The 27,124-nt window shown below is 35.2% G+C and overlaps 1 protein-coding gene across 5 annotated transcripts in view; it reads left to right on the top strand.

Moving 5' to 3' along the window:
- Window positions 1-27,124, top strand: part of LOC115218018 (C-myc promoter-binding protein) — a 167,549-nt gene that overhangs the window by 57,795 nt on the left and 82,630 nt on the right. For all 5 annotated transcript variants that reach the window (XM_029787767.2, XM_029787765.2, XM_036507871.1 and 2 more), the window contains one exon: window positions 8,785-9,030. The gene's annotated coding sequence lies outside the window, so the exon portion shown is untranslated. The remainder of the gene's footprint in view (window positions 1-8,784; window positions 9,031-27,124) is intronic.

Genomic DNA, 27,124 nt, shown 5'->3' with positions numbered 1-27,124 from the left:
TTAAAAAAAGATTTTTTTAATAAATTTAAAAAACTGTAGGCCTATCTGATTATATAACAATTTATTTGATATTAAATTTTTTGTTACATAATCTTCAGGTGTGAGTAATATAGTTTTGATATGCTTAGTGTACTATATGGTGCACTTAGTACTATCTACGATGATTGATATGTTATTATTGTAAAGGCGAAGGCCTATTTATGATGAGCAATGTCTTGTAAGATCCACTACTAGAGTTAAAAAGTCCATATCTAAAATGGACACTGCACTCGATGCTTACTGAAATAAACTTTTTAATGAGTGCAAGGTGGACAGGGTCATTTGAGAGTGAATGGCCTTAATATTAAACAGGGTTTTTGCCAATATACTTCATACCAGACTTGATCCAACAAGCTTTGCAAGCATGAAAAACCAAGCTCTAAATTTATATTTGTGTGTGTGTGTGTGTTAAAACTGACACACAAACACCCTTAAAGTAATAGGACATTTGAGAATAAGCCACATGTTTCTGGTGTATGTAGTTAGGATTCTTTCATGATCTCTGATCTAGTTTACAAGAAACATGTATAATGATATATTCTCAGAATTATTGCAATTTGAATACATTTGTTGTGTGTGAGTGTGAGTATGCACACACGCATGTGCTAGTTTCTTTTCTACACTTTCGTATTGTGCTCTGTCTTTGGCCTTTTTCCACAGAGACGTTATGTGTTCTCATTCTCAGAATAGAAAATGGCATTACAGATAAATGACGACATTTCTCTCTCTATTATCATTGAGTTATTTACCTAATGTTAACTTGTTTCTTTAGATAATTGTATCTATTTTCCCATTAATTTTTTCTTTTTTTACTCTATTTTTATTTTGTTGAGATCAAAATTTGGTAAATCAAACTAATTACTTAATTTCAAATATGAGTAAGAAATCTAATTGTTGAAGAATTATGATCAGGTCTGATTGTTTTAGGACTATAATAATAATAATAATAATGGTTGTTATATGTAAGCTGCCTAATCTGTCAATAATATCTTGTGTAAGATAGCTGTCTCAGTTGTTCATGCTATGAGAATTTCTGACTTGGCACTCTGCCACCTTCTTACATTTATCTACATGGTGGCAAGTATTGAGTGAGGTTTTAATCTTGGTTGTTCACAAATTTTTCATGTCAAAACATTTTAAGCTATTTCTAATTTAATATCCTCCTTACTAGTGTGGTGAATTCAAGTAATTTATTGAATTAAAGAAAAGTTTTTGCTCTTTTTAAAATAATTTCCTTGTTGCTTGTTTTTTTTTTTTTTAAATTACTTACAGAGTTTGTAATGACTAAATAAATGTTATTAGCTGGGGAAGAGGACAGGAGAAATAAATATGAAGAAAAAAATCCCTACCTCCCTGCCATCCTTTATCATAACAGAAATTTAAGCTACTTGTCAGAATGAGTTTAAAGTGTTTATTTTGAGGTTTCTTTATTTTTTGTTTTGATTATTTGCAGATGTTAGAATTTATTTTAGTAAGACTTGTTGACAGTTAATAAATATAGCTGGGAGCTATAAATGCTATTCTTCAAGTACAAGTGCCTGTATACTTTGAAATTAAGGAGAAATGTTTTGCAAATTTCCCTTTACAATCATTCTATTTGTTAAGAATTAGTTTCTACAGATGACAAAACATAGAATTTCTTGGTTTTGGACAGAGCCGGAAAGTCTTGCTGTTCTTGTCAGCAAAGTTTTAACAGTAATTCTTGTAATAGTAAATTTGAATTTAATGAAGTGTAGATGGAAGTTTGGGAAAAATTGAAAAGGCTCTGATGTTACAGGTGGACAGTAGAAACTATAGAGTATCAGACAGTATACTTTTTGACGTTTGGTTATGAGTTCAAGTCAACCAAGATTAATTTTGCATTGCATCTTTCCAAAGTCACTAAAATGAGTATTAGGGTTGAATTAACTGACTACACTTTAGAACAGGCATGGGAAACCTTTTTTGAGAAATTGGTCCCCTGGAGTATGGCTCATCATCTAGTGGGCCAAGAAAAATTCAAGGTAATTTTTTGTCATGTGTGCCATCCAGAAGGCCCCCCACAGGCGACAGTTCATCCATAACTACCTCAGAAGACAATACCTCAGCATGATTGCAGCCAGGTGACTGAAAAAAGTTAAAAATTAAAAGAATTTTGCTAGCATAGTAGCTTTTTAAATATTTCAGTTCCTCACTGTTATGAGCTTGAATTTTGTGGTGATCAACTTGGAGCCAAAAAATAAGTATCACACATACACAAACTAGACAATGGTTAAATTAGTTTTACATTTCCCTACTCTGAACAAAGTTAGTCTTGTACCTTGTGAAATCTAATTTGAAAGAAGCAAATGATTTGTGAGGAAGGGAATGTTTCTCATTAATTCTATAATTTAGCCTGTAGACTGTTAAATGAGTTTAAATGAACATTTCCCAATTCCTTTTTGTATGAGTCTTTAAGATAGTTATGAACTCTCGTGTTTTACACTAACAGTTCAAGGGGACATGTTTCTTTCTATCTAGCTTATCAACATTACTTGTAATAGTTTCTGAAGGCAAAGATTTCAGATAGATTTTGTGTGTCGTGTGTGCATGTTCATACTATGCATGTTGATGTTTTATCTTATTACAGTCATCATAAATCAATACTGATGGATGATAACTTGATAATGTGTTTAGAACGATATATTTCTGCATATCCTGTTTACAACCTTTGATCATTTAACTGAGAGGTTCCCTGTTAAGAAATCTAATTGAATTATTGTTTTCTTCTACTCTTTCAGAATTTATTATCATTGATCTGAGAATAAGTGTTTGACTTGATATTGTGTCATAGTTACTTAAGCTGCACTCAGCTGGATCTTCTGGGAGTTTTCATAGCTATGGATTGTTTAGGGTAGTATAACTCCCCATTTTCAGTGAATGAAGAATTGGGTAATGTAATTATCATTGTCTTAAGGTATAAGATGGGTCTGTCTATATTAAAAATGAAATGGTTAATAATATATAATTGGTTTGTATAATCTTGAGTAAATATATTTTGGACCAAAATGATCATCAAAATTAGTTTTTTGCTTTTATAATCAACTTTTTATGTTTTCATTTGTTAGATGTGTTAATACTGATTTCTAACATTGGCATAAGGACATTAATTTTAAGGGAAGGTTGATTAAATTGACCCTAGATCTGAACTGGTACTTGATTTTGTCAACCTTGAAAAATTGAAATGCCAAGTTCACTATGGGATTTGAACTTGAAATTTAAGGCCTAAGTCATTCTAAGTCATTTTCACTGCTTTATTAATTTGATTGATCTATTGCCCAACTGAGATGAACACTATTAGACAAATTATTATGATGCACACTCATTTAATATTCCTTGCTAGTATACTTTATCATGTCATAGCTTTCAATGACAGTTTAGTTAATTTTGTGGATTAACTAAGTATAAATTGTTATCTTTTTCAAAGTCTTGACTTGTTACATGAATTTTATTGTCACTACAAAAATCTGACCCCTCATATCCTGTCTCAGACCAAGTTGTATCCTTTAATAAGCCTTCTTTTATTTACATGAATTACCTTTTTTTAGGAAAATGTGTGAGATCACACCTTTTCTGTCGCGGGTAACCTTGAATAACAATATCAACATATCTCAATGTGTTGCTATTTAGTCCTTGCCAACCAAAGTAAATGTTAATTAACAGATAACTGCTTTCTGTAATGAGTAAATGGCAGAAATAAAATGATTTAATATTTTATTAAAAGACATGGGATGAATGACATAGTTGATTTTATGATGAGCTCATGACAGAAACTCTACATGGCCACTTAATTTCCTGGAAAAGAAGGTAAATCTCTTGTAAACCAGCCTCTGACATGTTTGAAAAAAAAACATTGGATAATGTAATCCAGGGTATAAAGTGCTTGAATAAATGGAATGGACATGACTGGAATTCTTTTGATCGTGTGTTCAACCAGAATTAAGTTGTGGATAATCAGCAACAGCAATAATTTCCTCTGAAAATCCCAATGTTCTTATATTTTACAGATCCCCATTTTGGTTATGTTATATAGACTTCAGAAAATTGTTAGATATGAAGAGAAGTGAATGAAAATATTAGCTTTGTTGAGAAATCTGTACCATATTCAGAATATTAGAAGAGAAAATACATGTGGCATTATTAAATATGTAGCAATTGCTTTATTTACTGATCAGAAAGTATGCTTGCCTCACTGAAGGATATTTCATTGGATATTCAGTTGGCTATTTGTATAAAATGTTTCTCCCCAACAATTTCACTTTGCAATATAGTTGTTGTGCTAAATCTTCTCTATCCAGCAAAATGAGCTTCATTGCGGCCTTTTGATCATATCCTGCATATTGAGACATATTTTTGCATTCTGTGTGGACTGATAATATACTATTGAATATAAATACCATATATTCTCATTCCATATATAACCATTGCTAGTTTATGAAACTTTATGTATCATTTGTCTATCTAATGAGTCATATTATTCTTTGCATGTTATTGATGTTATTATCCAGTTATAATATAACAGAAGTGGGTGAATTTGCTAACACACACAGTTAAGATTATAGTAACTTTTGAAGTTTCAAACGTTCGGTTTGAAAAGTCTCAAGAGGCAAAACTTCAAAGTTATTGTCCATATTCAAAAAAATATAAATTTGATGTAATATCTTTGTTGAATATTTCACTACAATATTGAGTTCTTAGTTAATGCTTTCCATTTTTGTATATAACTAGCACACTTCTGTATCTATCTACATTTGTCTTGATTCAGTCCTTAGACTGTGGCCATGCTGGGGCACTACCTTGAAGGGTTTAGTTAACAGATTTAACAAAGTGACCTCTGTACTTATTTTTTTAGTCTGGTACTTATTCTATCGGTTCTTATTGCTGAACTGCTTATTGCCAAAGTGTTGGAAGATAAACACAAACCTATACTCGTACACATACATACATGTATATGATAGGCTTCTTTCAGTTTCTCTCTACTAAATCCCTTTTCAAGGCTTTGGTTGACTCCAGGCTACAATAGAATATTCTTGCCTAAGGTGCCCACTTTGTAGGACTGAACCTTGAACCATATGGTTGTGAAACAAACTTCTTACCATACAACCATGCAATCCATCACATAAGACACCATCGATCTAAGAATTAGATTATACTTTCTTATGCTGTAAGAATTAGTAATTAGTCATTTGATTTTATTGCAGGATATTTGAATCGATTATATTTTCAATCTGTTGTCTATAGCTTAAAATTCTATTTAAAGAAAATTAGCATTTCAAAGAGTATGAGAGAACTTTGAAACCACCCATTTTCTTAAAATTTAGTGGTGGTCTAGTGGTAATTGATCTTCTGATATACCATTAAATTATTGATAATTGATAAATGATATTTTTATAAGGAAGCTGGTTTTTATATTTCACATGGGTTAACTTGTAATGTTATTGGGATTAATACTCTCTATCTAAAAATGTGATATTTGTTTATATGTAAGGGACTTATAGTATTAATGTCTAATGTTCTATGTTGGATTAATGTAAAGACAGTGACAGCATTTTTTTAATAGGTCTTCATTTTGTACTATATCTTTAGTGAAGAATAATACTTCTCGATCTGACCGTGATACATTATTCTTAATTCTTCTTTGGTTGGATCATTTCCAAATCAGTACCTCTTATGTTTTTGGTTTATTTTTTTCACCAAGCTCTCCTTCTCTCTTCACATTACATGTCCTTATCTCCATCCATAAACCGCAGACTTTGGTAATCATTCACATTCTCAATTCACTTGTGCTCAAATCTCAACATTTGTTTTGTTTTGTTTTTTTTGCAATGATAATGATTGTAGATCTTTTTCTCTGCTCCCCCACCCCCCAATCATCTCCTATTCATACTTCAGTGCCAAACAAGCCTTACACTGCCACTGGTTGGCAGAAAGAAAACTGTTGTTGCTCAGGAAGTGTCACCATCTCCACCCACAACTCTGATTATATCCCTGCAATGAACCTGTACTCTTTATACTTTATTAGTCTGCACATATTCTTATTTTAGCAGTTATATGCTTTGGAAATACTAACTCATTAGGAAATTAATTTATATAATTATACATGTGTAGGTGTGGCTGTATTTGTGGTGTTAGTACTGCAGCTGCTGACTGAAACTGAATTACTATGGCAACTGTTGTTGATGTTGCTGTTGTTGCAGTGTTTCCTCCTCCTCCTTCCTTCCTGTATAAGATTAGCTGTATTGGAGGCTTTAACCTAAGTGCAACATATCAACAAAGCACTCATCAATTATACAACGTCTGTGCTGCCTATGGCTAGAGCAACACCTAACATTTGAAGTGTTGATCAAGTGGTTTGTGTATTTGAGTATGTGTGATGGTAAGAAAATGTTAAATACTGCTAGAAGCTTCAGGGATCTGTAAAGTTAGTATTTGCCTAGATCCTTGAATTAAGCAGATGAGAAATGAATCTTTCTTTGGCTAGGACACTTGCCTACCAGAGGTGCCTTCATCAGCTGTCTCTTCTATGTGATTCATTTAACTGAAGCATATAGTGTGAGCATGTTGTCTAAGTGCTGTGAAAAATCATGTCATGCGCTAGGCTATTTTGCATACGCATGCATACATGCACAAGCATATGTTTATGTGTGCATGCACTTGCAGATGCATGTAAAGGAAACAGAGTAAAAGTAAAATGCATTTGTAATACTTTGATGTTGAGGTTTTTAAATTGATATCCTGCAACTCTTCGAGAACATATATTGACAGGCTTTTTATGTTGAAATGTTGTTAGGCTGCCAACATTTTTTATATTCAGTCAAGGGTTTTTACACTCACTACACTAGTGAACGTTTTGTTGGGATGGGGTGGGGAACAAACCATCTCTGGTGGTCTCTGTTGGATATATGACAGAAAATAGCTTTCAAGCAGAGATACATTTAGATGCATTTGTCTACTGTTTTTCACGAGGTTTTCTGACTTAAGGATACAGATAAGAATTAGTTGTTGTATAACTGACTGCAGATATTGCACTCTTCTCTCCCTCTCTGCTTTGTTTTGTAGCTATATCAGTTTATCATTTCAATATTGTCTTGTCTTTTTAAAAAGAAATTAATTTAAAATGAAATTGAAAAGTAATTTAGGAATACCAAGTTTTTTTCCATTGGAAAATGTATTTATGTACACACATACACACACACACATATATATTAATATATGTTGTTATTTTTATGTAGTTACATTGTTGTGAGACATGAATTGAAAGATTTACTCAAAGCATTTAGAATATTAAATCTAATTTTTGCAAGGAAAAGATTGACAATGATTTCTGAGTGCCATCAGGCACCAGTTTTGTCAGATTGTAAAATTTTTAGCCATTTCTGCTGTTTCATATGCTTTAGTTTATTATGGTTGGGATCTAGCAAGTGACACGCATAGTGATTACCATTTCTTCTTTACAGAAGGCCATCTCTTGAATTAGTAAATTCCATCATGAGACCTCATATGACTAGCAAGTCCAGCTTTGGACAAATAGAGACCCTACCAGTGAGTTAAATTTCCAGGTAGAAAAATGTATGGCATTAAGTCAAGCCCTGTTTACACCATGCACATTTCAATGTGGAGTGTTCAGATGCTTTACAACCATTGTTGATTGCTTCTTTCCAAACCAATCAAGCTTCAAGTCTTCAACAGCCACACTAAGAGCCTTATGTCATTTTTGACAACATCACTAAAATGTTTCTTCAGTTTATGTTTTGGACGTTTACCATGTTGCAATTCCCTCTAAAACAACTGCTCAGGTAACTTGTCATCCTGTATCCTAGAGAGATGCCTAGCTCAATGCATCTGATTGCATATGAGGAGGATCTCAATACTGGATGTTTTCACTCACTGAAGAAGAATGCTAGCTGATGTTAGTCTGCCATTTGATGTTTAACCCTTTAGCATATCCGGCCAAAAATATTCTACCTGTTTTATGTTCAAACTAGCCCTATCTGGTCTCTCACACCAACCCTACAATATTGTTTTAAAAATTAACAGCTACCTCATCAAAATCTCATGGCTACAAGATGATGAATGATTAGTTCAAAACAATGTGGATGTAGAAGCATTAATTTTGGCAGAATAGTGTGAACACTAAAGGGTTAATATCTTATCCATGAAATTTATATAAAATCTACTTAGGCGTAGGAGTGGCTGTGTGGTAAGCAGCTGGCGTACGAACCACATGGTTCCGGGTTCAGTCCCATTGCATGGCACCTTGGGCAAGTGTCTTCTACTATAGCCTCGGGCTGACCAAAGCCTTATGAGTGGATTTAGTAGACGGAAACTGAAAGAAGCCCATCATATATATTTATGTGTGTGTATATATATATATATATATATATGTATATATATATATATATATATATATATGTGTGTGTGTGTTTTTGTGTCTGTGCTTGTCCCTCCAACATTGCTTGACAACCGATGGTGGTGTGTTTACGTTCTTGTAACTTAGCGGTTCAGTAAAAGAGACCAATAGAATAAGTACTAGGCTTACAAAGAATAAGTCCTGGGATCGATTTGCTCAACCAAAGGTGGTGTTCCAGCATGGCCACAGTCAAATGACTGAAACAAGTAAAAGAGTAAATATTTGCTGTGCTTGATATTATATTCTACTTAAACTTTTATTTTTGATTCTTATTTATTTAAACCTATATTATTTAAATTAATTTTTTTAATTTTCAGTTTGATAATGGCTCACAGTAAATTGTTACTGAACTACATGATTAACCAATATCAAGCAGTCACCTCTGGATTATTTTAAACAAGGAACTTTTGAAATCAAAAATTATGGGTAATTGGCAATTGACAATGGAAACCTTGGTTGCCAAAGGAGGCTCCACAAAAATATTGGATTATTTAAAAAAATGTTTAATTGATATCCTATGAAATAATAAGTAACTGATATTTGAAAAAAATTATAAAGTTAAGGTAAGTACAAAACCAAAATTTATTCAGTTTTCTCAGACTGTGTTATCATTTTAACCTATATTTGATTTTTTTTTTTCTGTAATTCCAAGAGGATTTGCTGCAGTTGTGCTTTTGTATCTTTTCTAACAATAAGAATTTCTCACTTGTGTCACAAGGCTGCAAATCATCACCATCATCATCAGGTCAGGTGACTTGCCTAGATCAATGAATCATGCTGGTCTTTTGATAGCCAAATGTCTCTTCTGCACATGCTACGATTACAGATGATTGCAGTAGTTTGCTAACTGAACTGGTTGATCCTAGCTGTTGACAGTTTGTTGATTGTGTACCTGTTCAACATCTGGTGATATTCTCCATTGAGTCAATAAGTTCATCTGCTGAAATAGTTCACATCCATTGTGCAGCATCCCATGATTTCAACATAACTCTGGCATGGATGGTTACCAGGTGGTAAGCATTGCCAAGAGGTCACCCATAATTTGGTCCAAGGCTGTTTATTCCCATATTCATGGCTAACCTCTATTTGCATGCCAATAAATCCATAACTGAGATCTGGACAGGTGCTACTACTCTTGGTTAAAGTAGATCTGAGAACATCAGTGGTCAGGGGGTGGTTCCACACTCCTCAGAACCTTTGGAACTCCCAAACCAAGGCCCCACTGCCAGATGCAGTTTAAAGGAGGGGCATAATTGACAGAATCAGTTACAGCATACAAGGCTCTATTGTTCCTGGAGAAATGAGAGGTGAAATTCACCCCAGCAAGATTTGCTCTTGGAAATGTAAAGAGACTTAACTAAATTCTGCATACCATTTTACCTAATATGCCACCATTTTGGTTTTTTTTTTTTTTTTTACTCCAACACCTTGTTAGTAGATTTCTAACTTTTGCTATTTGATTAGAATAGCAGAGAAAAATAAGTTGGTTGACTCATTCCTATAATAATGATGATGATGACGACTACGATGACGTTAGCTTTTCTTTGTGCCACCAGGTCAGTTAATGACCTCTTGTGACTTCTTTGACAATTCATGGACGTTTCTAAGCAGGAGAGTGCAAAGCAAGCTATAAAAACTGACAAAAACATGAAAATATTGGGGAATTGAGTGAGGAGAGAAACTATAAACAAATTCAGAAATTCTGTCAAAACAGAAGTATGAATCTAGTCAAATAGTTGAAACTAGCTAAAAATAAATAAACCTGTGCAGCCAATCATGGTTGTTCGCCAGTCTGCTAATTTAGAGTTTTTTTTTTTTTTATCCTGTCTGATTTTTCCAGCTTGAGAAGTAATTTTATTTGGCTGCTTGAAAAAAAGTCTTATTTTTTCTCTGTGTGTGTGTTTTTTTTTTTTTTAGGTTTTAAATTTTCTCTTGGTCATCTGAATAGGCATAGACATGACTATATGCTTGTAGTTAATTTTGAATCAGTTCACAACTAAATAGTCTCAGGTTCAGTCCCATTACTCGGTAAATACCCAACCTCAGCTCAGTCAGATTTTAGAGAGACATTTGGAAGATGCAAACTGCATGGAAGCCCTTCAGAGGGTTCATATCTAATTTCGAGTAATAAAATTTATTTGTCGTCCAATTTGTCACCAGCATTTGGCCCTTGATTACCTTGTGATTATCTAGTTTAGGTATGAGGATCATTTTTTTCCCATCAGTCTCAAAAGTCTTGAAAATAGTTGCACTGCCCTTCTTTCTCTGGCTACCACTGGAAAAATGAAATTAATGGTTATATGTGTATAGTTAAAATTACTACCTTTGTAATTACTTTGTAAGTTCTCTCCATCCCACGAGGCACATAAAGCCACAACACAATCTCTCCAACCTGCTTTGTTTTCTGCCACTGTTCTGGTCTCATTCCAGCTTCTCTTCTTTTCTCATCTCCTTTTCTTATCTCTGGTTCTTGAGCATTTGAATTGGAAACTGTCCATTGTTTCCTCTTCCTTTTGTCACCTTCAAGTTTTCCCATCCATAGAATTAATATCGGTCAGACCAATTTCTTTAACTACTTCAGCTTCATTTTGCAACTGATACCTTTGCCTGTAATCACTACATCATTGTATGTCATATCTGCTTTTGAATCAATTTAAAATGTATGGTGTATTTCAAAAGTTACCTTTTCTTTTCTCTGTTTTGTCTTTTACTAATTATACACTCTCTGCTTCTTGGGTTCTGTGTAACTTGACCTTGTCATTCCAGAGATTTTCTTTGGCATTCTTTCTTTAAATAGTTTGCATCAAAACTTCCCAGCTGATCAGGAAGTGGTAAGGAGTAGAACTCTAATTATACAGCTAAACCTTTTCAATATGTTCTCAAATCCCATGAGAGTATAATAAGCAACCCACCAGTCAGTCTAGACAAACTGGGAGTTGATTTTGGCTGTTAATTGAAGTTTATTAGTTTCACAGGCATGATCTTGACAAAGAGATAAATGAAAAAGTACCACTATTTTCCTTCTGCCTGTCAAGCTGGCTCTTTTCATTTTGGCAAAAGCTTCAATATTTCTTGTGGGCACTCTTGAAGTTAGGCCTAAACCCAGTGAAGGAAACTGCATGGTTGAAATAACTTTCTAAAAATAACAGTCAAAACTTCCTCAAATCACACCCCACAGTCTTTAAAATAAAAATGCATTGAATAATAACATTGCCCAACATGCCCTAAAAAGTCAAGATGTTCAAATCTGCAACATCTTTAATAAAATATCTGCTCAGCCAAGTCATTTGGGTAGGTATTAATGTAACACATCCATTTTCCCTTTCTCTTTGAGGCCTAACAACATTATCTCCTACCAGAAGATGGTTTTTGTAATAAATTCAATACTTCTCTGTTAGGAGTTCAACCCCCACCCACCTTCCTTAAAGCTGGCCATTTATCCTTAGGTTGAGGAAATAAGTATGAGTAACCTAAACTTTGAGAATTGCTTTTGCAATCTTACAAATTGTGTTAATGAATGGAATGATGGATTGGTTTCAGTGACGCTTCTCTCTTGCAGTGTCCTTTGTAAATTCTGACAGCAGTGTCAGTAGTTTATGTACCATCAAATGAGGCCTGCAAGGAGAATTAATAAAATTTATATCCAGAAAACTGAGCACAAGTAAATATAAAAATTTAATCTTGTCTGATTCAACCATGCCAATAAAGATTTCTAACATGAGAGACAAGGCCATTAATTTACACAGAGAGATATTAGTAGATTCAATGGATTTTTTTCTATTTGACCAATACTTAGTTTATCATCCTTGAGGAATGAAAGCCCAAGTTGACCCGGTCAAGATTTGAATTCAAAATATAATTACATATGAAGTATTTTTGCCCAGTGCTCTGTTGATTCTGCACAATAGTCAGTTAACATCATTATCAGTACTGGACTGGCAACAGCTGTCCTCAAAAATCTACACATTTTTCTTGTGTCTCTAGTAATACTAGGTGTAAAAAGAAGAGTATTTATATTCATGTAGGTTGTCCTCCAAATTTTTGCATCCATCTTTTGTCTCTAATGAAATTCTGTGTAAAAATGAGGAGTGGCTATGTGGTAAGTAGCTTGTTTACCAACCACATGGTTCCGGGTTCAGTCCCACTGCGTGGCGCGTTGGGCAAGTGTCTTCTACTATAGCCTCGGGCCGACCAAAGCCTTGTGAGTGGATTTGGTAGACGGAAACTGAAAGAAGCCCGTCGTATATATGTATATATATATATATATGCGTGTGTGTGTTTGTGTTTGTCCCCCTAGCATTGCTTGACAACCGATGCTGGTGTGTTTGTGTCCCCGTTACTTAGCGGTTCGGCAAAAGAGACTGATAGAATAAGTACTGGGCTTACAAAAGAATAAGTCCGAGGGTCAAGTTGTTCGATTAAAGGCGGTGCTCCAGCATGACCGCAGTCAAATGACTGAAACAAGTAAAAGAGTAAAGAGTGTGTTTATAGTCAGTCCTCAAAATTTACCTGTTTGACTTTCTTATGGCAGTTATGAATTTGAATGGATGAGTCCTAAGGATTGCTCGTACTTTATTTTATCAACTTATTGACTCCAGAAGTATAAATGGTCGAGTTGACCTTTGCTGGGGTTTAAACTCGGAATGTAAGGAGTTGTAACTGAATACTCCAAAGTATTTTCGTCGGAAACTCTACTGATTATTGTCTGGGTAAGGATTTGTATTTCACCACCTTCTTTTGAAGTACCCACCCTCCACAAGGATTCTTCCAGAAAAAATGTATACTTGAAATTATGTTAGGAATAGAACACAGAATGAAAATAGATGAAAGGAAATAAGAAAATAAATAAAATAGAAACTATAGTAATAGAAGCATTTTTGGTCCCTTTACCACTGATAACTGCACTGAATACTCCTGGGATACAGCTTTAAAATGATGAAAAGAAGGAAGTATTTAAATTATTCCTGCTGACTGTTTTTTTAGTAGTGTTTTGGTAATTTGATAGATTTGGAGGTATTTAGACAGCTTACTAGAACTTTTGAGGTGAAGGGTGGGGATGTCAGAACAAAAATAAAAAAAAGCAATATCATGGTGGTTAACATAGTCTCATTGATGCTGACAAGAGTGAAGAAATGAATCAATAAATAAATGAATTAATCTTTTCTTTATTATTTTTGCAAAGGCAAGGGACGAGAAAGACTTTATAGGGACAGGTTAACCAAAATGTGAGAGTTTACATAGAAATCAAATGAAATATATGTATTAAAATGAAAAAGTCACAGTGCACTGATATATGAGAAATTCCCATTGAATGAGTCACACATAAGACCAATCAAGGAACCCTTGTGGCCCAGGATTACTCTGACTACTAAGTGCTCTCACTAAGCTGTATTCTTCAACCTTCAAATGCCTGCTAAGAGTAGGCCCATACATTTGTCTACCAAATTACTGGAGGCAGCCCCTCCTTTTCTTCCTCACCTTTTTCTAAGGAGAACTTGTAAAACTTAATTAGGGCTTAGCCAAAAAGAAAGTATCAGTCTTTGATCCTCTCAGTTATGTCCATCATACAACCTCTTTTGTCATAGCCACCAGTCAGGAAAATTATTTGGCTTTCCCACCTGAAGGAGGTAATGATGAATTTGGCCAATAGCCAGATCTACTCTAAATGTGACTATAACTATTCCAGCTTATACGTCAGCAACTCAGACATTGGACAAGTCTGTGCAAAACATTTATAGTGCTTTTCCCACATTTTGATCAACAATACTTTGTAGCAACACTATCAGGTAACTCCCATAATTCTCCAGGACAGCTCAGCCCAGCCATTTGGTTCTTGTTAGTGTTTAGTATTTCTAAGAGGACATCATTGCTCTTCATCACTTATCCTCTATAGAAAGCTAGTGAAGTTTCACTGTTGGCGTTAGAGAGCTGCGAGTCCCTGACAACATCCCAAATGTCATACACCTAGTTTTGGTCTTCGCTTTAGTCAAGATTGCAAGCCCATCAATGATAGGAGTCGTGGCAAGACAGACTTGACAAGCTGTGATCCCCACATGTTTACTGCCCAGGAATCCCTTAATACTATGGCCTCAGTACATGTCTGCACCTCATCACCCTTTCATGCCAATTCCAAACTTAGAGAGTATTGGAAGTAGAAGGACTTGCCAACTTGTTGAATACATCCACAAGAAATGAAAGAGCAAACACTCCAATCTAGTCTGACAAAGATGACTGTCCAGGCATTAACATGATGGAGGTAATCTACACATTCATCACCTCTTTCCAACTATTCCCCCCGGCTCACTTCTGGGCAAGTTTGTTTTTCTTTCTGCTCATAACCTCATCTCAGTTTCTGTCTGGACTGAACTAGACTCTAATCAACTTAACCATCCCACCAGTCCAGTAACCCATGATACTAGCCTCTTTTGGTGATGAACGGCAAGCTTTCTGACTGCTTTCGATTAATTTTTGTTTCTGTTTCTGCTTCATATTCTTTTAAAATAATACCTTCACCCTCTACCTCCATAGTATCTAACACCATTATAGTGGCACTGCCTGCATATGTTAACATGGCTCTCCTGCAATATATTCAATGAGGATGCCCCTCAACGTCTAGTTTCTGCAGCAGTTACTCTAGAGTCAGTATATGCAGATGGTGTGAGAGTAATTTGAAATGATTCCAGTTGGTGGCCATTCATTTTATCAAGTAAATTCCACTATTCTGAAAACAGGTTCAAAATTGACTGCATTCAGGACAGTCACTATGTTGCATTGATTGACCCTATTGTAAGTGACTGATTAATCCAAATAGACCTGAGTTCCACCAAGGACAGCTCTTTTTACTCATATTCTCTATGATGTGTGTCATGAGGTGAAACTTGTGAGTAGATCTGCTTTGATTTATATTGTACAAGTCTGCACTTTCCCAACCATACTATTGATGTCTTTGCAAGCACCTTGGCTAAAATCTTTAAATAGGCCAGAAATTGTCACTAGTGTCTCCTTTGATTTGATCATTACTTAGCAGTACTACTTCTACATAACTCAAACTTCAAGAAATGTTCATAGTTTACTGTCAGTTGTGATAGATATTTACACATTGTACCTAACAAATTTGGTGTGTATATATACATATATGTGTATATGCTGCTACACCAGTCATTGGGTGTGACTCCTTCGTGTATCACCTGGTTAGTCACCTGTATAGTTAACCTGGTGATACACGAAGGAGTCATACCCAATGACTAGTGTAGCAGCATAATAGTCAACTGCTACAAAGGTAAAGGTGACACTCTAGGTACAAATAATTACAGAGGTATCAAGCTGTTGGATCAGGTAATGAAGGTTACGGAGAGGGTCATAGCCCAACTGATTAGGGAGAGAGTCACCTTCGATGTGATGCAGTTTGGTTTCGTGCCAGGGAAAAGCACCACTGATGCCATATTTCTGGTAAGACAGCTGCAGGAGAAATACCTAGCCAAAGATAAGCCCCTGTAACTGGCTTTTGTTGACATGGAGAAAGCCTTTGACAGGGTCCCCCGATCCCTTATCTGGTGGTCAATGAGGAAACTAGGGATAGATGAATGGTTAGTGAGAGCTGTGCGAGCCATGTACAGGGACGCTGTAAGTAAGGTGAGGGTTGGTAACGAGTACACTGAAGAATTCAGGGTAGAGGTAGGGGGTCCACCAAGGTTCAGTCCTCAGCCCCCTCCTATTTATCATAGTCCTCCTGGCAATAATGGAGGAATTCAAGACAGGATACCCCTGGGAGCTCCTCTATACTGATGACCTTACTCTAATTGCTGAGTCACTATCAGAACTAGAGGAGAAGTTTCAGTTGTGGAAACAAGGTTTAGAATCGAAGGGCCTTAGAGTCAACCTAGCTAAAACCAAAATCCTAATAAGTAGGAAGGCAGACAAACCACAAATCCCTTCAGGTAGATGGCTCTGCTCGATCTGTAGTAGAGGCGTAGGTAGAAACTCTATAAGATGTACCCAGTGTAAGCTATGGACACATAAGAGGTGCAGTAATATCAAATGAAGGCTAACGGGGAAGATAGTTTTTGTATGTGGCAGATGCTCGGGAGCAATAAGCCCTGACAATGCGCAGAGAACAACTTCTGCTACATTTCAGGGAGAAAAACTAGAAGTAGTTGATAGCTTCTGTTACCTAGGTGACCAAGTCAGTAGTGGGGGAGGGTGTGCTGAAAGTATAGCTGCTAGAATAAGAATAGTTTGGGCAAAGTTCAGAGAGCTCTTACCTCTGCTGGTGACAAAGGGCCTCTCGCTCAGAGTAAAAGGTAGACTGTATGACGCATGTGTACGAACAGCTGTGCAACATAGCAGTGAAACATGGGCTGTGACTGCGGAGGACAGGCGTAAGCTCGCAAAAAACACCACTCGAGCGGGATCATTACCAGCATCGCCTTACTAGCACCCATGCCGGTGGCATGTGTAAAAGATTTAAGCAAGATCGTTGCCAGTGCCGCCTGACTGGCCCCGTGCTGGTGGCACGTAAAAGCACCCACAACACTCTCGGAGTGGTTGGCATTAGGAAGGGCATCCAGCTGTAGAAACTCTACCAAATCAAGATTGAAGCCTGGTGCAGCCATCTGGTTTGCCAGCCCTCAGTTATATGTCCAACCCGTGCTAGCATAGAAAGCGGACGTTAAATGATGATGATGATGATCACACACACGCACACAAACATGTCCATAAAGCTTGTAATGTAGGCCATCTAAACCAAGCACTTTGCTCCTTACATAACGACTTTGTGCTGATCATATCTTGGCTGCTGCTATTGGCTTTTTGCATCATTTTGTGTCATCTTCAAAGGGTAACTGCATGTTGTTGAAGTATACACTGAAGTCCACTATCATCTTTAAACCATTGCTATCACTGCTTGGAATGGAATAGCACATGTTACCAGTGGCTGAATTGTGACTGTCATGTTGCACCTCTGCTAACCAGACTCATCAAACAGCTTTGTTTATGCATGTCTAAGAGCATGTTCCATAAATCTAGTAACATCACCATCATGTTTTATATTTTATAATCACCTCTTCTAACTTGCTAAGTTACTCTGTCTCCATTCTGTTGCTGCTGTAATTAACTCTTTTGTTTCTAAAGTAATCACCCTTTTTGCAGTAACCCCTACTTTCCTCATCAACAGCTACTTAACTAATTCACTAATCAAATTGCTATAATCCTTGCACATTTGGAACAATGCATTCAGCTTCTAATGACCATATTCCTATGTGCTATCTAAGTCAGCTGTATGGATCACAACTTTGTAGTTTTTGTTGCCTACCACTTAAAATCTGGGAGACTCTACACCTCATGTCTGCTGACTCAAATACTCTATCTAAATACAACTCAGTTGATCCAATGTAATTGCTCCATATCAACACTGATGCATTTAAGAAATCCAACCTGTACCTGTTAGACAACTGAAACTGTCTAAACAAGTTTACAAGCCTTTCATATGTCCCTCTCCTATTGGTTAATCCTGCACAATCCCGATGGCATCTAAAACATCATTTTAGTCTTCTGCCAGTGTATGTGCTCATTCTTATTTTGTTCCATGTTGGTAAGGTTTGGTTGGACACAGACAAGTTAGGAATATATGGCAAATTATAGCAATGTTGTTGCTACACATTAGAGCATTTATACATATGCACAGATGATGGTACAGTGTGTTCATAACTTTGTTTATGTTTTGTATTTTATCATTTACATTTTGTTTATACACGTGTACATCCCCAGTTGTTTGTCTTCGAGGGTGAACTTGACTGTTTTTCCATATTGCATATCTTTTGTGACTAACACATCAGTGTTAGACTCTGGTAGAAATAGTTGTCTTTTACAATATTTAATTTCCATTTTGCATGTTTTAAATTCAAAAGCTGCAAGGTGTGATTTTGTTTTCATTTCTCCAGAGTTGTGAAGTACCAGTGAGTTAGGCATAAGCCAGTAGGGCAGTAGGCAAAATGCATTTATTTATGTCTTTATATAACTTTAGTTGAAATTCTGCTGATGATCAACTTTGCCTGTCAGCTTTCCAAGATCAATAAAACACGTACCAGTCAAGTACTGGGTTTATTCAGCTCACCTTATAGCTTTGCTAAAAACTTAGTGACTTAGTGACCTCGTGATATTTTGAAAATCATTGTTATGAGAAACGATAGTGCCAGACTAAAATATGTGGTATTTAGTCATGCCCCTTTACATTCCTCATTGAAATACCACTGAGTTTGGTTTTGCTTTTCAACCTTCTGATGTTTATAAAATAAGTCGCTGCTAAGAACTGGGAATGATTAAATCATCTCCACCCTCTTCAAAAGATGTGCAACTTTTTTTGTCAGTCATCTAAAGTGTTATTTTGTGTTGAATAGTAGATTCATTAGAACGGTAGTGAAGAGTATAGTTTTTTACATTTCCTTTCAGTGTTCAGATTAAATCACTCTAAGGTCAGCTTTCTTTCATCACTCCATAGTTAATAAAATAAGTTGCCAAATTCCAAACCAAATCAGAGATTGGTTTGGAAATATATAAAAAAAAAAGAAAAGCTGTACATTATTTGTGCTTTTGGATAAAATAAACACTTGTGTTTCTGGTTTGTCCTCTACATTGGTTTCTAGTCTAGGACAGGTAGCAAAGGTCATGAACACTGCTACTCCACTTCCATGTAAATAGAACAATACATGTCTTTGTTTTACTTCATGGCACAATGATATATGTATGTCTTCTATTTTGATTTACTGAATAATGATTAGAAATGTTTATTTTTGTCTCTTTTTTATAATTTTTTTACAGCTGTTTTATTTTGTACAGCACATTGAATAAATGCATAGACTTCAATATTTACACTTCTAGCTTAATTTTATTAGTTGAGGGTTAATATTTCTTTTAACCCTTTAGCTTTTAAACCAGTCATATCCAGCTCAAATATTCTACCTGTTTTAAGTTCAAACTGGTCACACTTTCCCTGCAATGTGATTCTAAAAGATAAACAATCACATCTTTAAAACCCTGAAGCTACAAGCTACATTATTAATTTGACAAAGTAATCTGAATGATGAAGAGTTAAGCTAATTCTTGAAAAATGATTTTGTCACTATAACTAAAGGAAATATCTGTCCAAGTTTTAGGGTAAAACACAACAAGCTACAGGGATGAGTAATTCATATCCTTCCTCTGCTCCTTGTCTGTGGTTAAGGCACTTAAAACTCTAGGATGAACTTCCTGTTGTAAGTAAGTACCCAAGGGTAACCTGGCTGAACTGAATCAATTAATGGCAGCCGTATAAAACATTCATATTTTTTGAGGTTACACTGATGAGTCTATATGCTTGGAGAAGGTCATGTGGAAAGCAATCTATTAAGCACATCTTGAATCATTATTATCTTAGTCTGGATTGTTGTAGTGGTGCATATCTGAAGATTTTCAGGAATTGGTTAAAGAATTTATGCTCTACTTTATTAATGCTAATATATATATATATATATATATAAATATTTAAAAAAATTTTGAATGAAATTTAAATTCTTGGTGGAAGAAGACATACTGTGTTTATGTCTCAACCTTAACCAAAACATCACCATCAGTTATTTGAATAAATACTTTGTACAATCCATTTTTTTCCCTTAGAATTGCATTCATTTTTCAAACATCCTTTTCACATTTTCTCATAAACTTCAACATCACACTGATACCAACCCCTTCTCTGTATCCTTATTTCCCACACTAAGGAGACTAAAACCTAAAAATTGTTATAAATAATGTATTCCCTTCTCTATCAAAATGTAAAAAAAAAGAGAGAAGAGAAATTTAGGAAATGTGTAGCTAATGTATAAAATGTTTGTATTTCTGTATAAAAACAGCAGATTATTCATGATTTTAATTTGTAATTTTTCTTCTTCACTACCTCTTCACCCCCACGTTTTAAAGAAGCAGTTTCCAAAACTTATAGGTTACAGAATGTTTTTTACTTTTTTTTTATATCCTCACAGAACATATAGCTATCTCTCTCTCTCCTCCTCCCCACACCCACTGGCCTCTTTAATCATCAAGTGACTTAAACATAAATATTTAACAGGTCAGACCAATTCTCATGTGGGTTGCTTGAAGGTCGCTTCAACAACACCCAGTGGCCTGCTGGACAAATGATGAATGATACAAATTAAAAACAAATATCCAAAGAATTTAATTTTGATTTTGTTATTGTTGTTGTGACTAGTATCTTTTTATTTAAAATAATTGCTGGATTTTACTTAATTGCATATAAACAAGTGCACACATGTACATAGACATTCTCTCTCTCTCTCCCTCCCTCCTCATATTTAAAAAAAATATTTTTTCTTGTAGTTTAGTCTGTTTCAAAATTACATTAATTGATGTATGACCAATCTATGATGTATGACCAATGTTTGATGTATGACTGAAAATATTTGGCTATTTACATTTATAACTATTTTCTTTCAGAATTATTTTGTTCTCATTCATTTATTATTCATTACACAGTAATCTGTGTATTTATTATACACAGATTACTGCGTATAATTTCTTTTAATGTATTTGGGGACGGAAAAGTTTTGTACTTAGGAAACGAGAAAACTCACATGCTCATACTCTTCAATCATCCTTTCACTTCTAAAACTCTTTTCTTTTACTCTAATGGTCTCTGTTTCTCAGAAATTGTCTATACAGTCTCCATCTAAGTCAACCCCCTCCTGTCTGTCACACTCTAAGCACTTTATCCAATTCTACTCTAACAAGTGACCTTTAAAAGTTAATACCAAACATTAACCTTATCTAGCTCTTTTTGTCCCCTAATATAGAATCTGGAAAGATTATAGACACTGTCTTTCAAATTTAAGAGTTAAAAGTTGTTTTTGAAAATTTGCTGATCCTATGAAACCCATAAATATAGAGTTTGCTTTGATAGGGATTTCTAATTTTTATTTTATTATTCTAAAGCAAGGGTCACCAAACTATGGCCTGTGAGTCAGATCCAGCCCACCACCATACTGTACCTTTTGTGTAAGTACCTGCAATGAAAGTTCATTTGCCTCTGGTACGGCATCTGTCTGTGAGCAAACATTTTCAAAAATGGAGTATGTGAAATCAGCACATTGAACAAGGTTGACTGATGAACATTTGAAAGCACTTCTCTTGGTTGGATGCAGAGATTCCAAAGCAAATATTGATGATATCTTAAAAGCTAAACACCAGTTTCAGAAATCTCATGAACCTTTTTCGCTGCTTAGTTTGTGAGATTCGGATGTGTGCACACTGGATGTGATATAACTATCTTATTGCTAATGTCGCCTTTTTGATAACTTTTTGGTAAATAAATATGTTGGTTGCCTTTATTTTTTGTGTATTTACTGTATTGTATTGAACAAAATGGTCATGCAGCCAGAGCTTATTCTCTCAGTTTTCTGGCCCACTGTGAAAAAAGTTTGGTGACCCCACTGCTCTAAAGCAAAGTACAAGTGTGTTTCTCTTCAATGTGTCTAGTTGAATAGAGGTGGGAGTCTGCTTGGGTGGTTCAACAGAATATAAAAGTTGTCTGTACCAGTTGACATTCTTTGTGCTGCATAGGGACCTAGTGACAGTACAATGGTTAGGATTTAATGGAAAACAGAAAGATTTAATGAGAAATTCTCTCTCTCCATACACACACATATACATACATATATACACTTATGTGAAGGTGCATGGCTGAGTGGTTAGTGTTGCACTTACAATTGCGAAATCATGGTTTCAATTCCCAGACTGGGTGTTGTGTTCTTAAACAAAGCACTTCATTTCACTTTGCTCTTGCAGCTGTACAGGCAATGTCAATTTGATGGAAGGAGTGGGCTGATGTGAACACAGACATTTGATCACTATAAACAAATCATTTGTGCAGGTTGTTCAGCTAGAAATTGCAGACCCCTCATATGTCATCTAACGACAGGAGATGGATGTAAAAAGATAAAAATAACTTAACTATGGAAAAGTTATTTATTGTCAGTCTCTTGCTGTATGCTAGTGATGTGTTAGAACATGGGGCTTTACCGTTAGTCCTTCTGTTGTAGTGCAAAACCACACTAACTTAAGCTCTGTAAAATGTCATGTAAAACTTGTAATTTTTAGTGATACTACTACTTACAATAGTGAGCCATTGCATTCAGTGGTACTTCCTTACTTCAAAAGTGTGTTGGCATAGATGTGGCACAATACTAAGATACAAAATGATATTCATCTCCCTCTTTCACTTGTTATCTTTTCCATTAACTCAGCCATCAATGACTTATTGACGTGTAATGTAATGGAAATGTGTTGGTCAAAAAACAGATCAGATTTAAGAACATTGACCTTCACTGATGAAATGACACCAAAATAGAAAGACGCCAATATTTTAAAGCATGTTTATTGAAAATGTAGTAAAGAATTTTATTGTGTTTAATTTATTTCTTTATTGCCCACAAGGGGCTAAACATAGAGGGGACAAACAAGGACAGACAAGGGGATTAAGTCGATTACATCGACCCCAATGATTAACTGGTACTTATTTAATCGACCCTGAAAGGATGAAAGGCAAAATCAACCTCGGCAGAATTTGAACTCAGAACGTAGCGGCAGATGAAATACCACTTGGCATTTCACCCAGCATGCTAACGTTTCTGCCAGCTCACCATTGTGATTAATATTTAATAATAGTCAAGGAGTATTCAATAATTGGGATGGGTTCCTTTTAAGTAATAACGAAGCATGATAAGAAAGCACAATGTTCAGTAAGTTGTTAAAATTAGATATCTTTAGTAATTATTCATATTAATGCTTATTAACTTTAGATCTCCTTTTCCCTATTAGAATTGAGTTTAAATATATCTGAAGTATTGTTTTTTAACTTCAATTACCTTTTCAAGTTACTGTCACTGTTCTAATGAAAAATCTTATCACTCCTTGATGATAATGTATGAAATCAATTTCTTTCACCTTGAACTTAAAAACATTGTTATTTCTCAATCTTTTTATTAAAAGAAATCTCTCTGTGTGTATGTGTGTGAGTGAAACAGAGAGAGAGAGAGTGAGAGAAAGAATATGTAGTGTGGTTGAATTGCTGGCCCTGTGGTTAAGCTGCTTGTTGTGAGTTCTATAATTAGGTCAAGACACATTAAAATAGTTATTAATTACATGTTGCTAACCTTCACCTGTTTCTAAACAGTCATATTTCCCCATGGTCAGACATGTTTCCACAAAATATGGGAAATGAATGACACTGCTTGTATAACAGTGGTACTTATTTATAACTATCACATGATGTCAGGACAATGAGTCATATACTTACATTTCATGTATTTTATATATTTACATTCACACACAATGGGCACAATGGGCTTTTATCAGTTTCTATCTACCACATTTGCTCAGAAGGCTTTGATCTACCTGGAGCCATAGAAGACACATAATATAATTGGACCTGAAACTATATGGTTTGTATTAATGCCCATGTCATTGCTGCAACTTCCTTTCACTTTTAAATTCCTTGTTTTTCCTCTCCTAGAACATCATTTTTCTCTTTGGAATTCATATGTTGCTTATTGGTTGTTACCCTGCAACTACTACTGTGTAACAATTTAAACATATTATCGCTGCTAAGTATCTCAGTTCCCTAGCAGGAAAGGATTATAGGGGTTCTACTTGAGAAAAAGTTGCATATCTTTAAGAGCATTCAAAAAAATAGAATTTCAAAGAACATTTTGCGAAGACATTACTTTTTCAATGTAAGTAATGTCTTCCAGAAATATTTGATTATCCAATTGTCTTTGATATAAGATTGCAAATGAAGATCAGTCTTCTTCTCTCAGATTGAATTAAACGTTTGCAGCTTTCACTGTGAAAAAGAAGCAGTTGTTGTCCAAATGTTGGCATACCTTTTTATTGTTTGTTATCCCTTGCAGAAAAAAGTGAACAACAGATGGCAGGAGTGTGGCATTAGATTCAGATTACAACAACTAATATAAATAACTGAGTAAATTATAGAATAAATATGACTAATAATGCATCCACCCATCTATTTTCACCACCCATTATATCTGGGATGGTCATGGGGGTAGAGTTGTTAGGTATCTCCTCCATTGAGTCCTGTTAAACCTATCTGCTGGATTCCCAAACATGACCAACTGAGGCTATGGACATTATCCTACTATCTTGCTTGTGGCCTACCCTTAATTCTCCTACCAGGTGGCTCAGCTTGAAGAATCTGTCTTGTGATTCTTTCCTGCAGCATTCTAACCATGTCTCTAGTACTGGAGCTATGACTACTCATTGGGGTGAAATAGTAGCTTGACCAGGGAGATACTCCCTAATCTCTCAGCTATGCCCTCTGTTGCGTAATGTCCCTTCAGAGACCCTTTAGCAGAACCTCAATTCAACCAATTGCATTCACAATTGTAGTTTTTTGATCATCACCAAACATTCATAATCATAGATGAGAATAGGTACAAAATTCAAATCAAAAACGACAGCAATTTTTTTTTTTTGCTGATCTCTCATCTTCTGAAGATCGAATACTGAAGCTGGTGCATTACTGTACTAGCACCAGCAATCCCAACATCAAATTCAGTCTCCTATTCCTCCCCCATCCCCATCACTTGTGAATATGTCCTGGAGATACTTAAACTTCTCCACTTGTCTCAGTAATGTTTTACTAACATGCACTAACAATGCATATGCACAGTTATTGGCAAAATATCAAAATGCAGCTATCTGTTAGCATATATTAAGTAACATTATCTTCCATTGGATTAAATGAGCATTAGACTTTTTTGTGTGAGTGTTATTATTTGATCCTGTGTTTACCCTTTTGAAGCAGACTTGACATAAAAGGCATTCCAGCCAAGACCCTCCCATCTATTTTTTAGATTGTAGAGTATGACTTGAGGTGGGAGTTCTTTGGCTGCTATTTCTAGCATGGAAAATTTCTATTAGAATGACCTTGTAGACTCCTCCTCATTGGCTTCTTTTTTGTTTTAGTTTAAAATGTCAGACACCCTCTTTCTATGAACTGAGTATTTCTTAAGCCCAATTTTCTTAAGCACCTATTTTTACTTATAAATCATGGCAAATAAAAGTAATGCACCTTACTTGGGGGACCATAATTCAGTAGCTGTTGGCAAGTCAAGCATGAAGTGAATGATGTGTGTATACATAATTGACATGAATCACCCATCTTGATTGTGCGGTATATATTTATTACCTGTAGAGAAATTTATGGAAACATTGTTGTATAGTAAGGCTTGGTTGATGTCAGGTTTTCTTTTTCCTAGTTTATCAGTATTCAACCAATGCAAACTCACTTACTACATCAAAACCATTGTTCACAATGATTAATTACCTACCACCTGTCTCTATTATGTGTAATATATGTTTACATTGGGAAGCAGAGGCAAATAAGCCGTTGACATGACAACAGCTCCATAAATTGGAAAATCAATTATGTCGCACACACATGCCTGTGGGCGTGAACATGCATTTGAGCATGCATATGTATGTGCATATGTGTATCTGAATGAAAGATAGCCACAAGTGTTAGCTTTCATTAAAATGCTTCCTAATCAATTTTTCTGAAACTAAAACTTACAGAATGATTTTCAAAATGTTGGCAGAAGGAGGAAAATTGAGATGCAAAGAAATTTTTTTTTTGTTTTAAACTTTGTCTTTTCTTTTTCCTTCAGCCTCTTTCTATTTTCTGAGTCTTCAGTGTCGGCTTCTTCATCATTATCACCACAATTTATCACCACCTTCGTTCTCATTATTTCATGTGATATTTATCTATTTCTATCTTTTTCATGTTTAAAATCAGTGTCTTCTTACAAAGCAGCAAGTCAAATTATTGTGGGTTGAAGTAGATTTTTATATGGATCAATACAAGTGTTTGGCTCTGGGAAAATTTTAATTTTTACTTTTGAGGCTGTATCTGAATGGATGGATGGATGGAAAGAAAGAATTTTTTTCCTCTTTTCTTTTTTTTTTTTGTCTTTTTTGTCCATTAGTCATCTGTTATTTGTATATAAATTAATATTAATTCCAAATCTGCTTACCATACTGTCTTGTGTTAAAGAAACTTGTTTGGCTGCCATAGTAACTGTCTACAGCAGTTTTTCAACAAGGAAAAAAAGCATATGTTAAAATGTTGATGACCTCAACAAATGTAGCTGGACTTGATGTTTTATAAGCAAATATTCTTCTGAGTTCTGATTACGGTATTTGGAATCTCTGTAATTATTATAATAAAAGTGATAAAAGTACAGTTTTATATTTAAGAGATGAGGAATTATGTACATTATTTACAGTTGATGGATATTTGTCCTCATCTTGTTTGTTGTTATCACAACATTTTGGCTGATATACTCTCCAACCTTCATCAGGTGTCTTGGGGATATTTCGAAACTGGGTTCTCATTCCTAAGTAAGGATAGAAAAATATTCACTCTATAATTACCCACGGGCATATGGCGTAGTGGTTAAGAGCGCAGGCTACTAACCCCAAGATTCCGAGTTTGATTCCAGGCAGTGACCTGAATAATAATAAGAAGAATAACAACAATAATAATAACATCGAAAAATACCTTAGGAATGAGAACCCAGTTTCGAAATTTCCCCA

This window comes from Octopus sinensis, linkage group LG12 (genome assembly GCF_006345805.1).
Source record: "Octopus sinensis linkage group LG12, ASM634580v1, whole genome shotgun sequence".
NCBI classification, from domain to species: Eukaryota; Metazoa; Mollusca; class Cephalopoda; order Octopoda; family Octopodidae; genus Octopus; species Octopus sinensis.
Note: the sequence above shows the minus strand (reverse complement) of the source record. Positions and strands in the feature narration are given on the sequence as shown.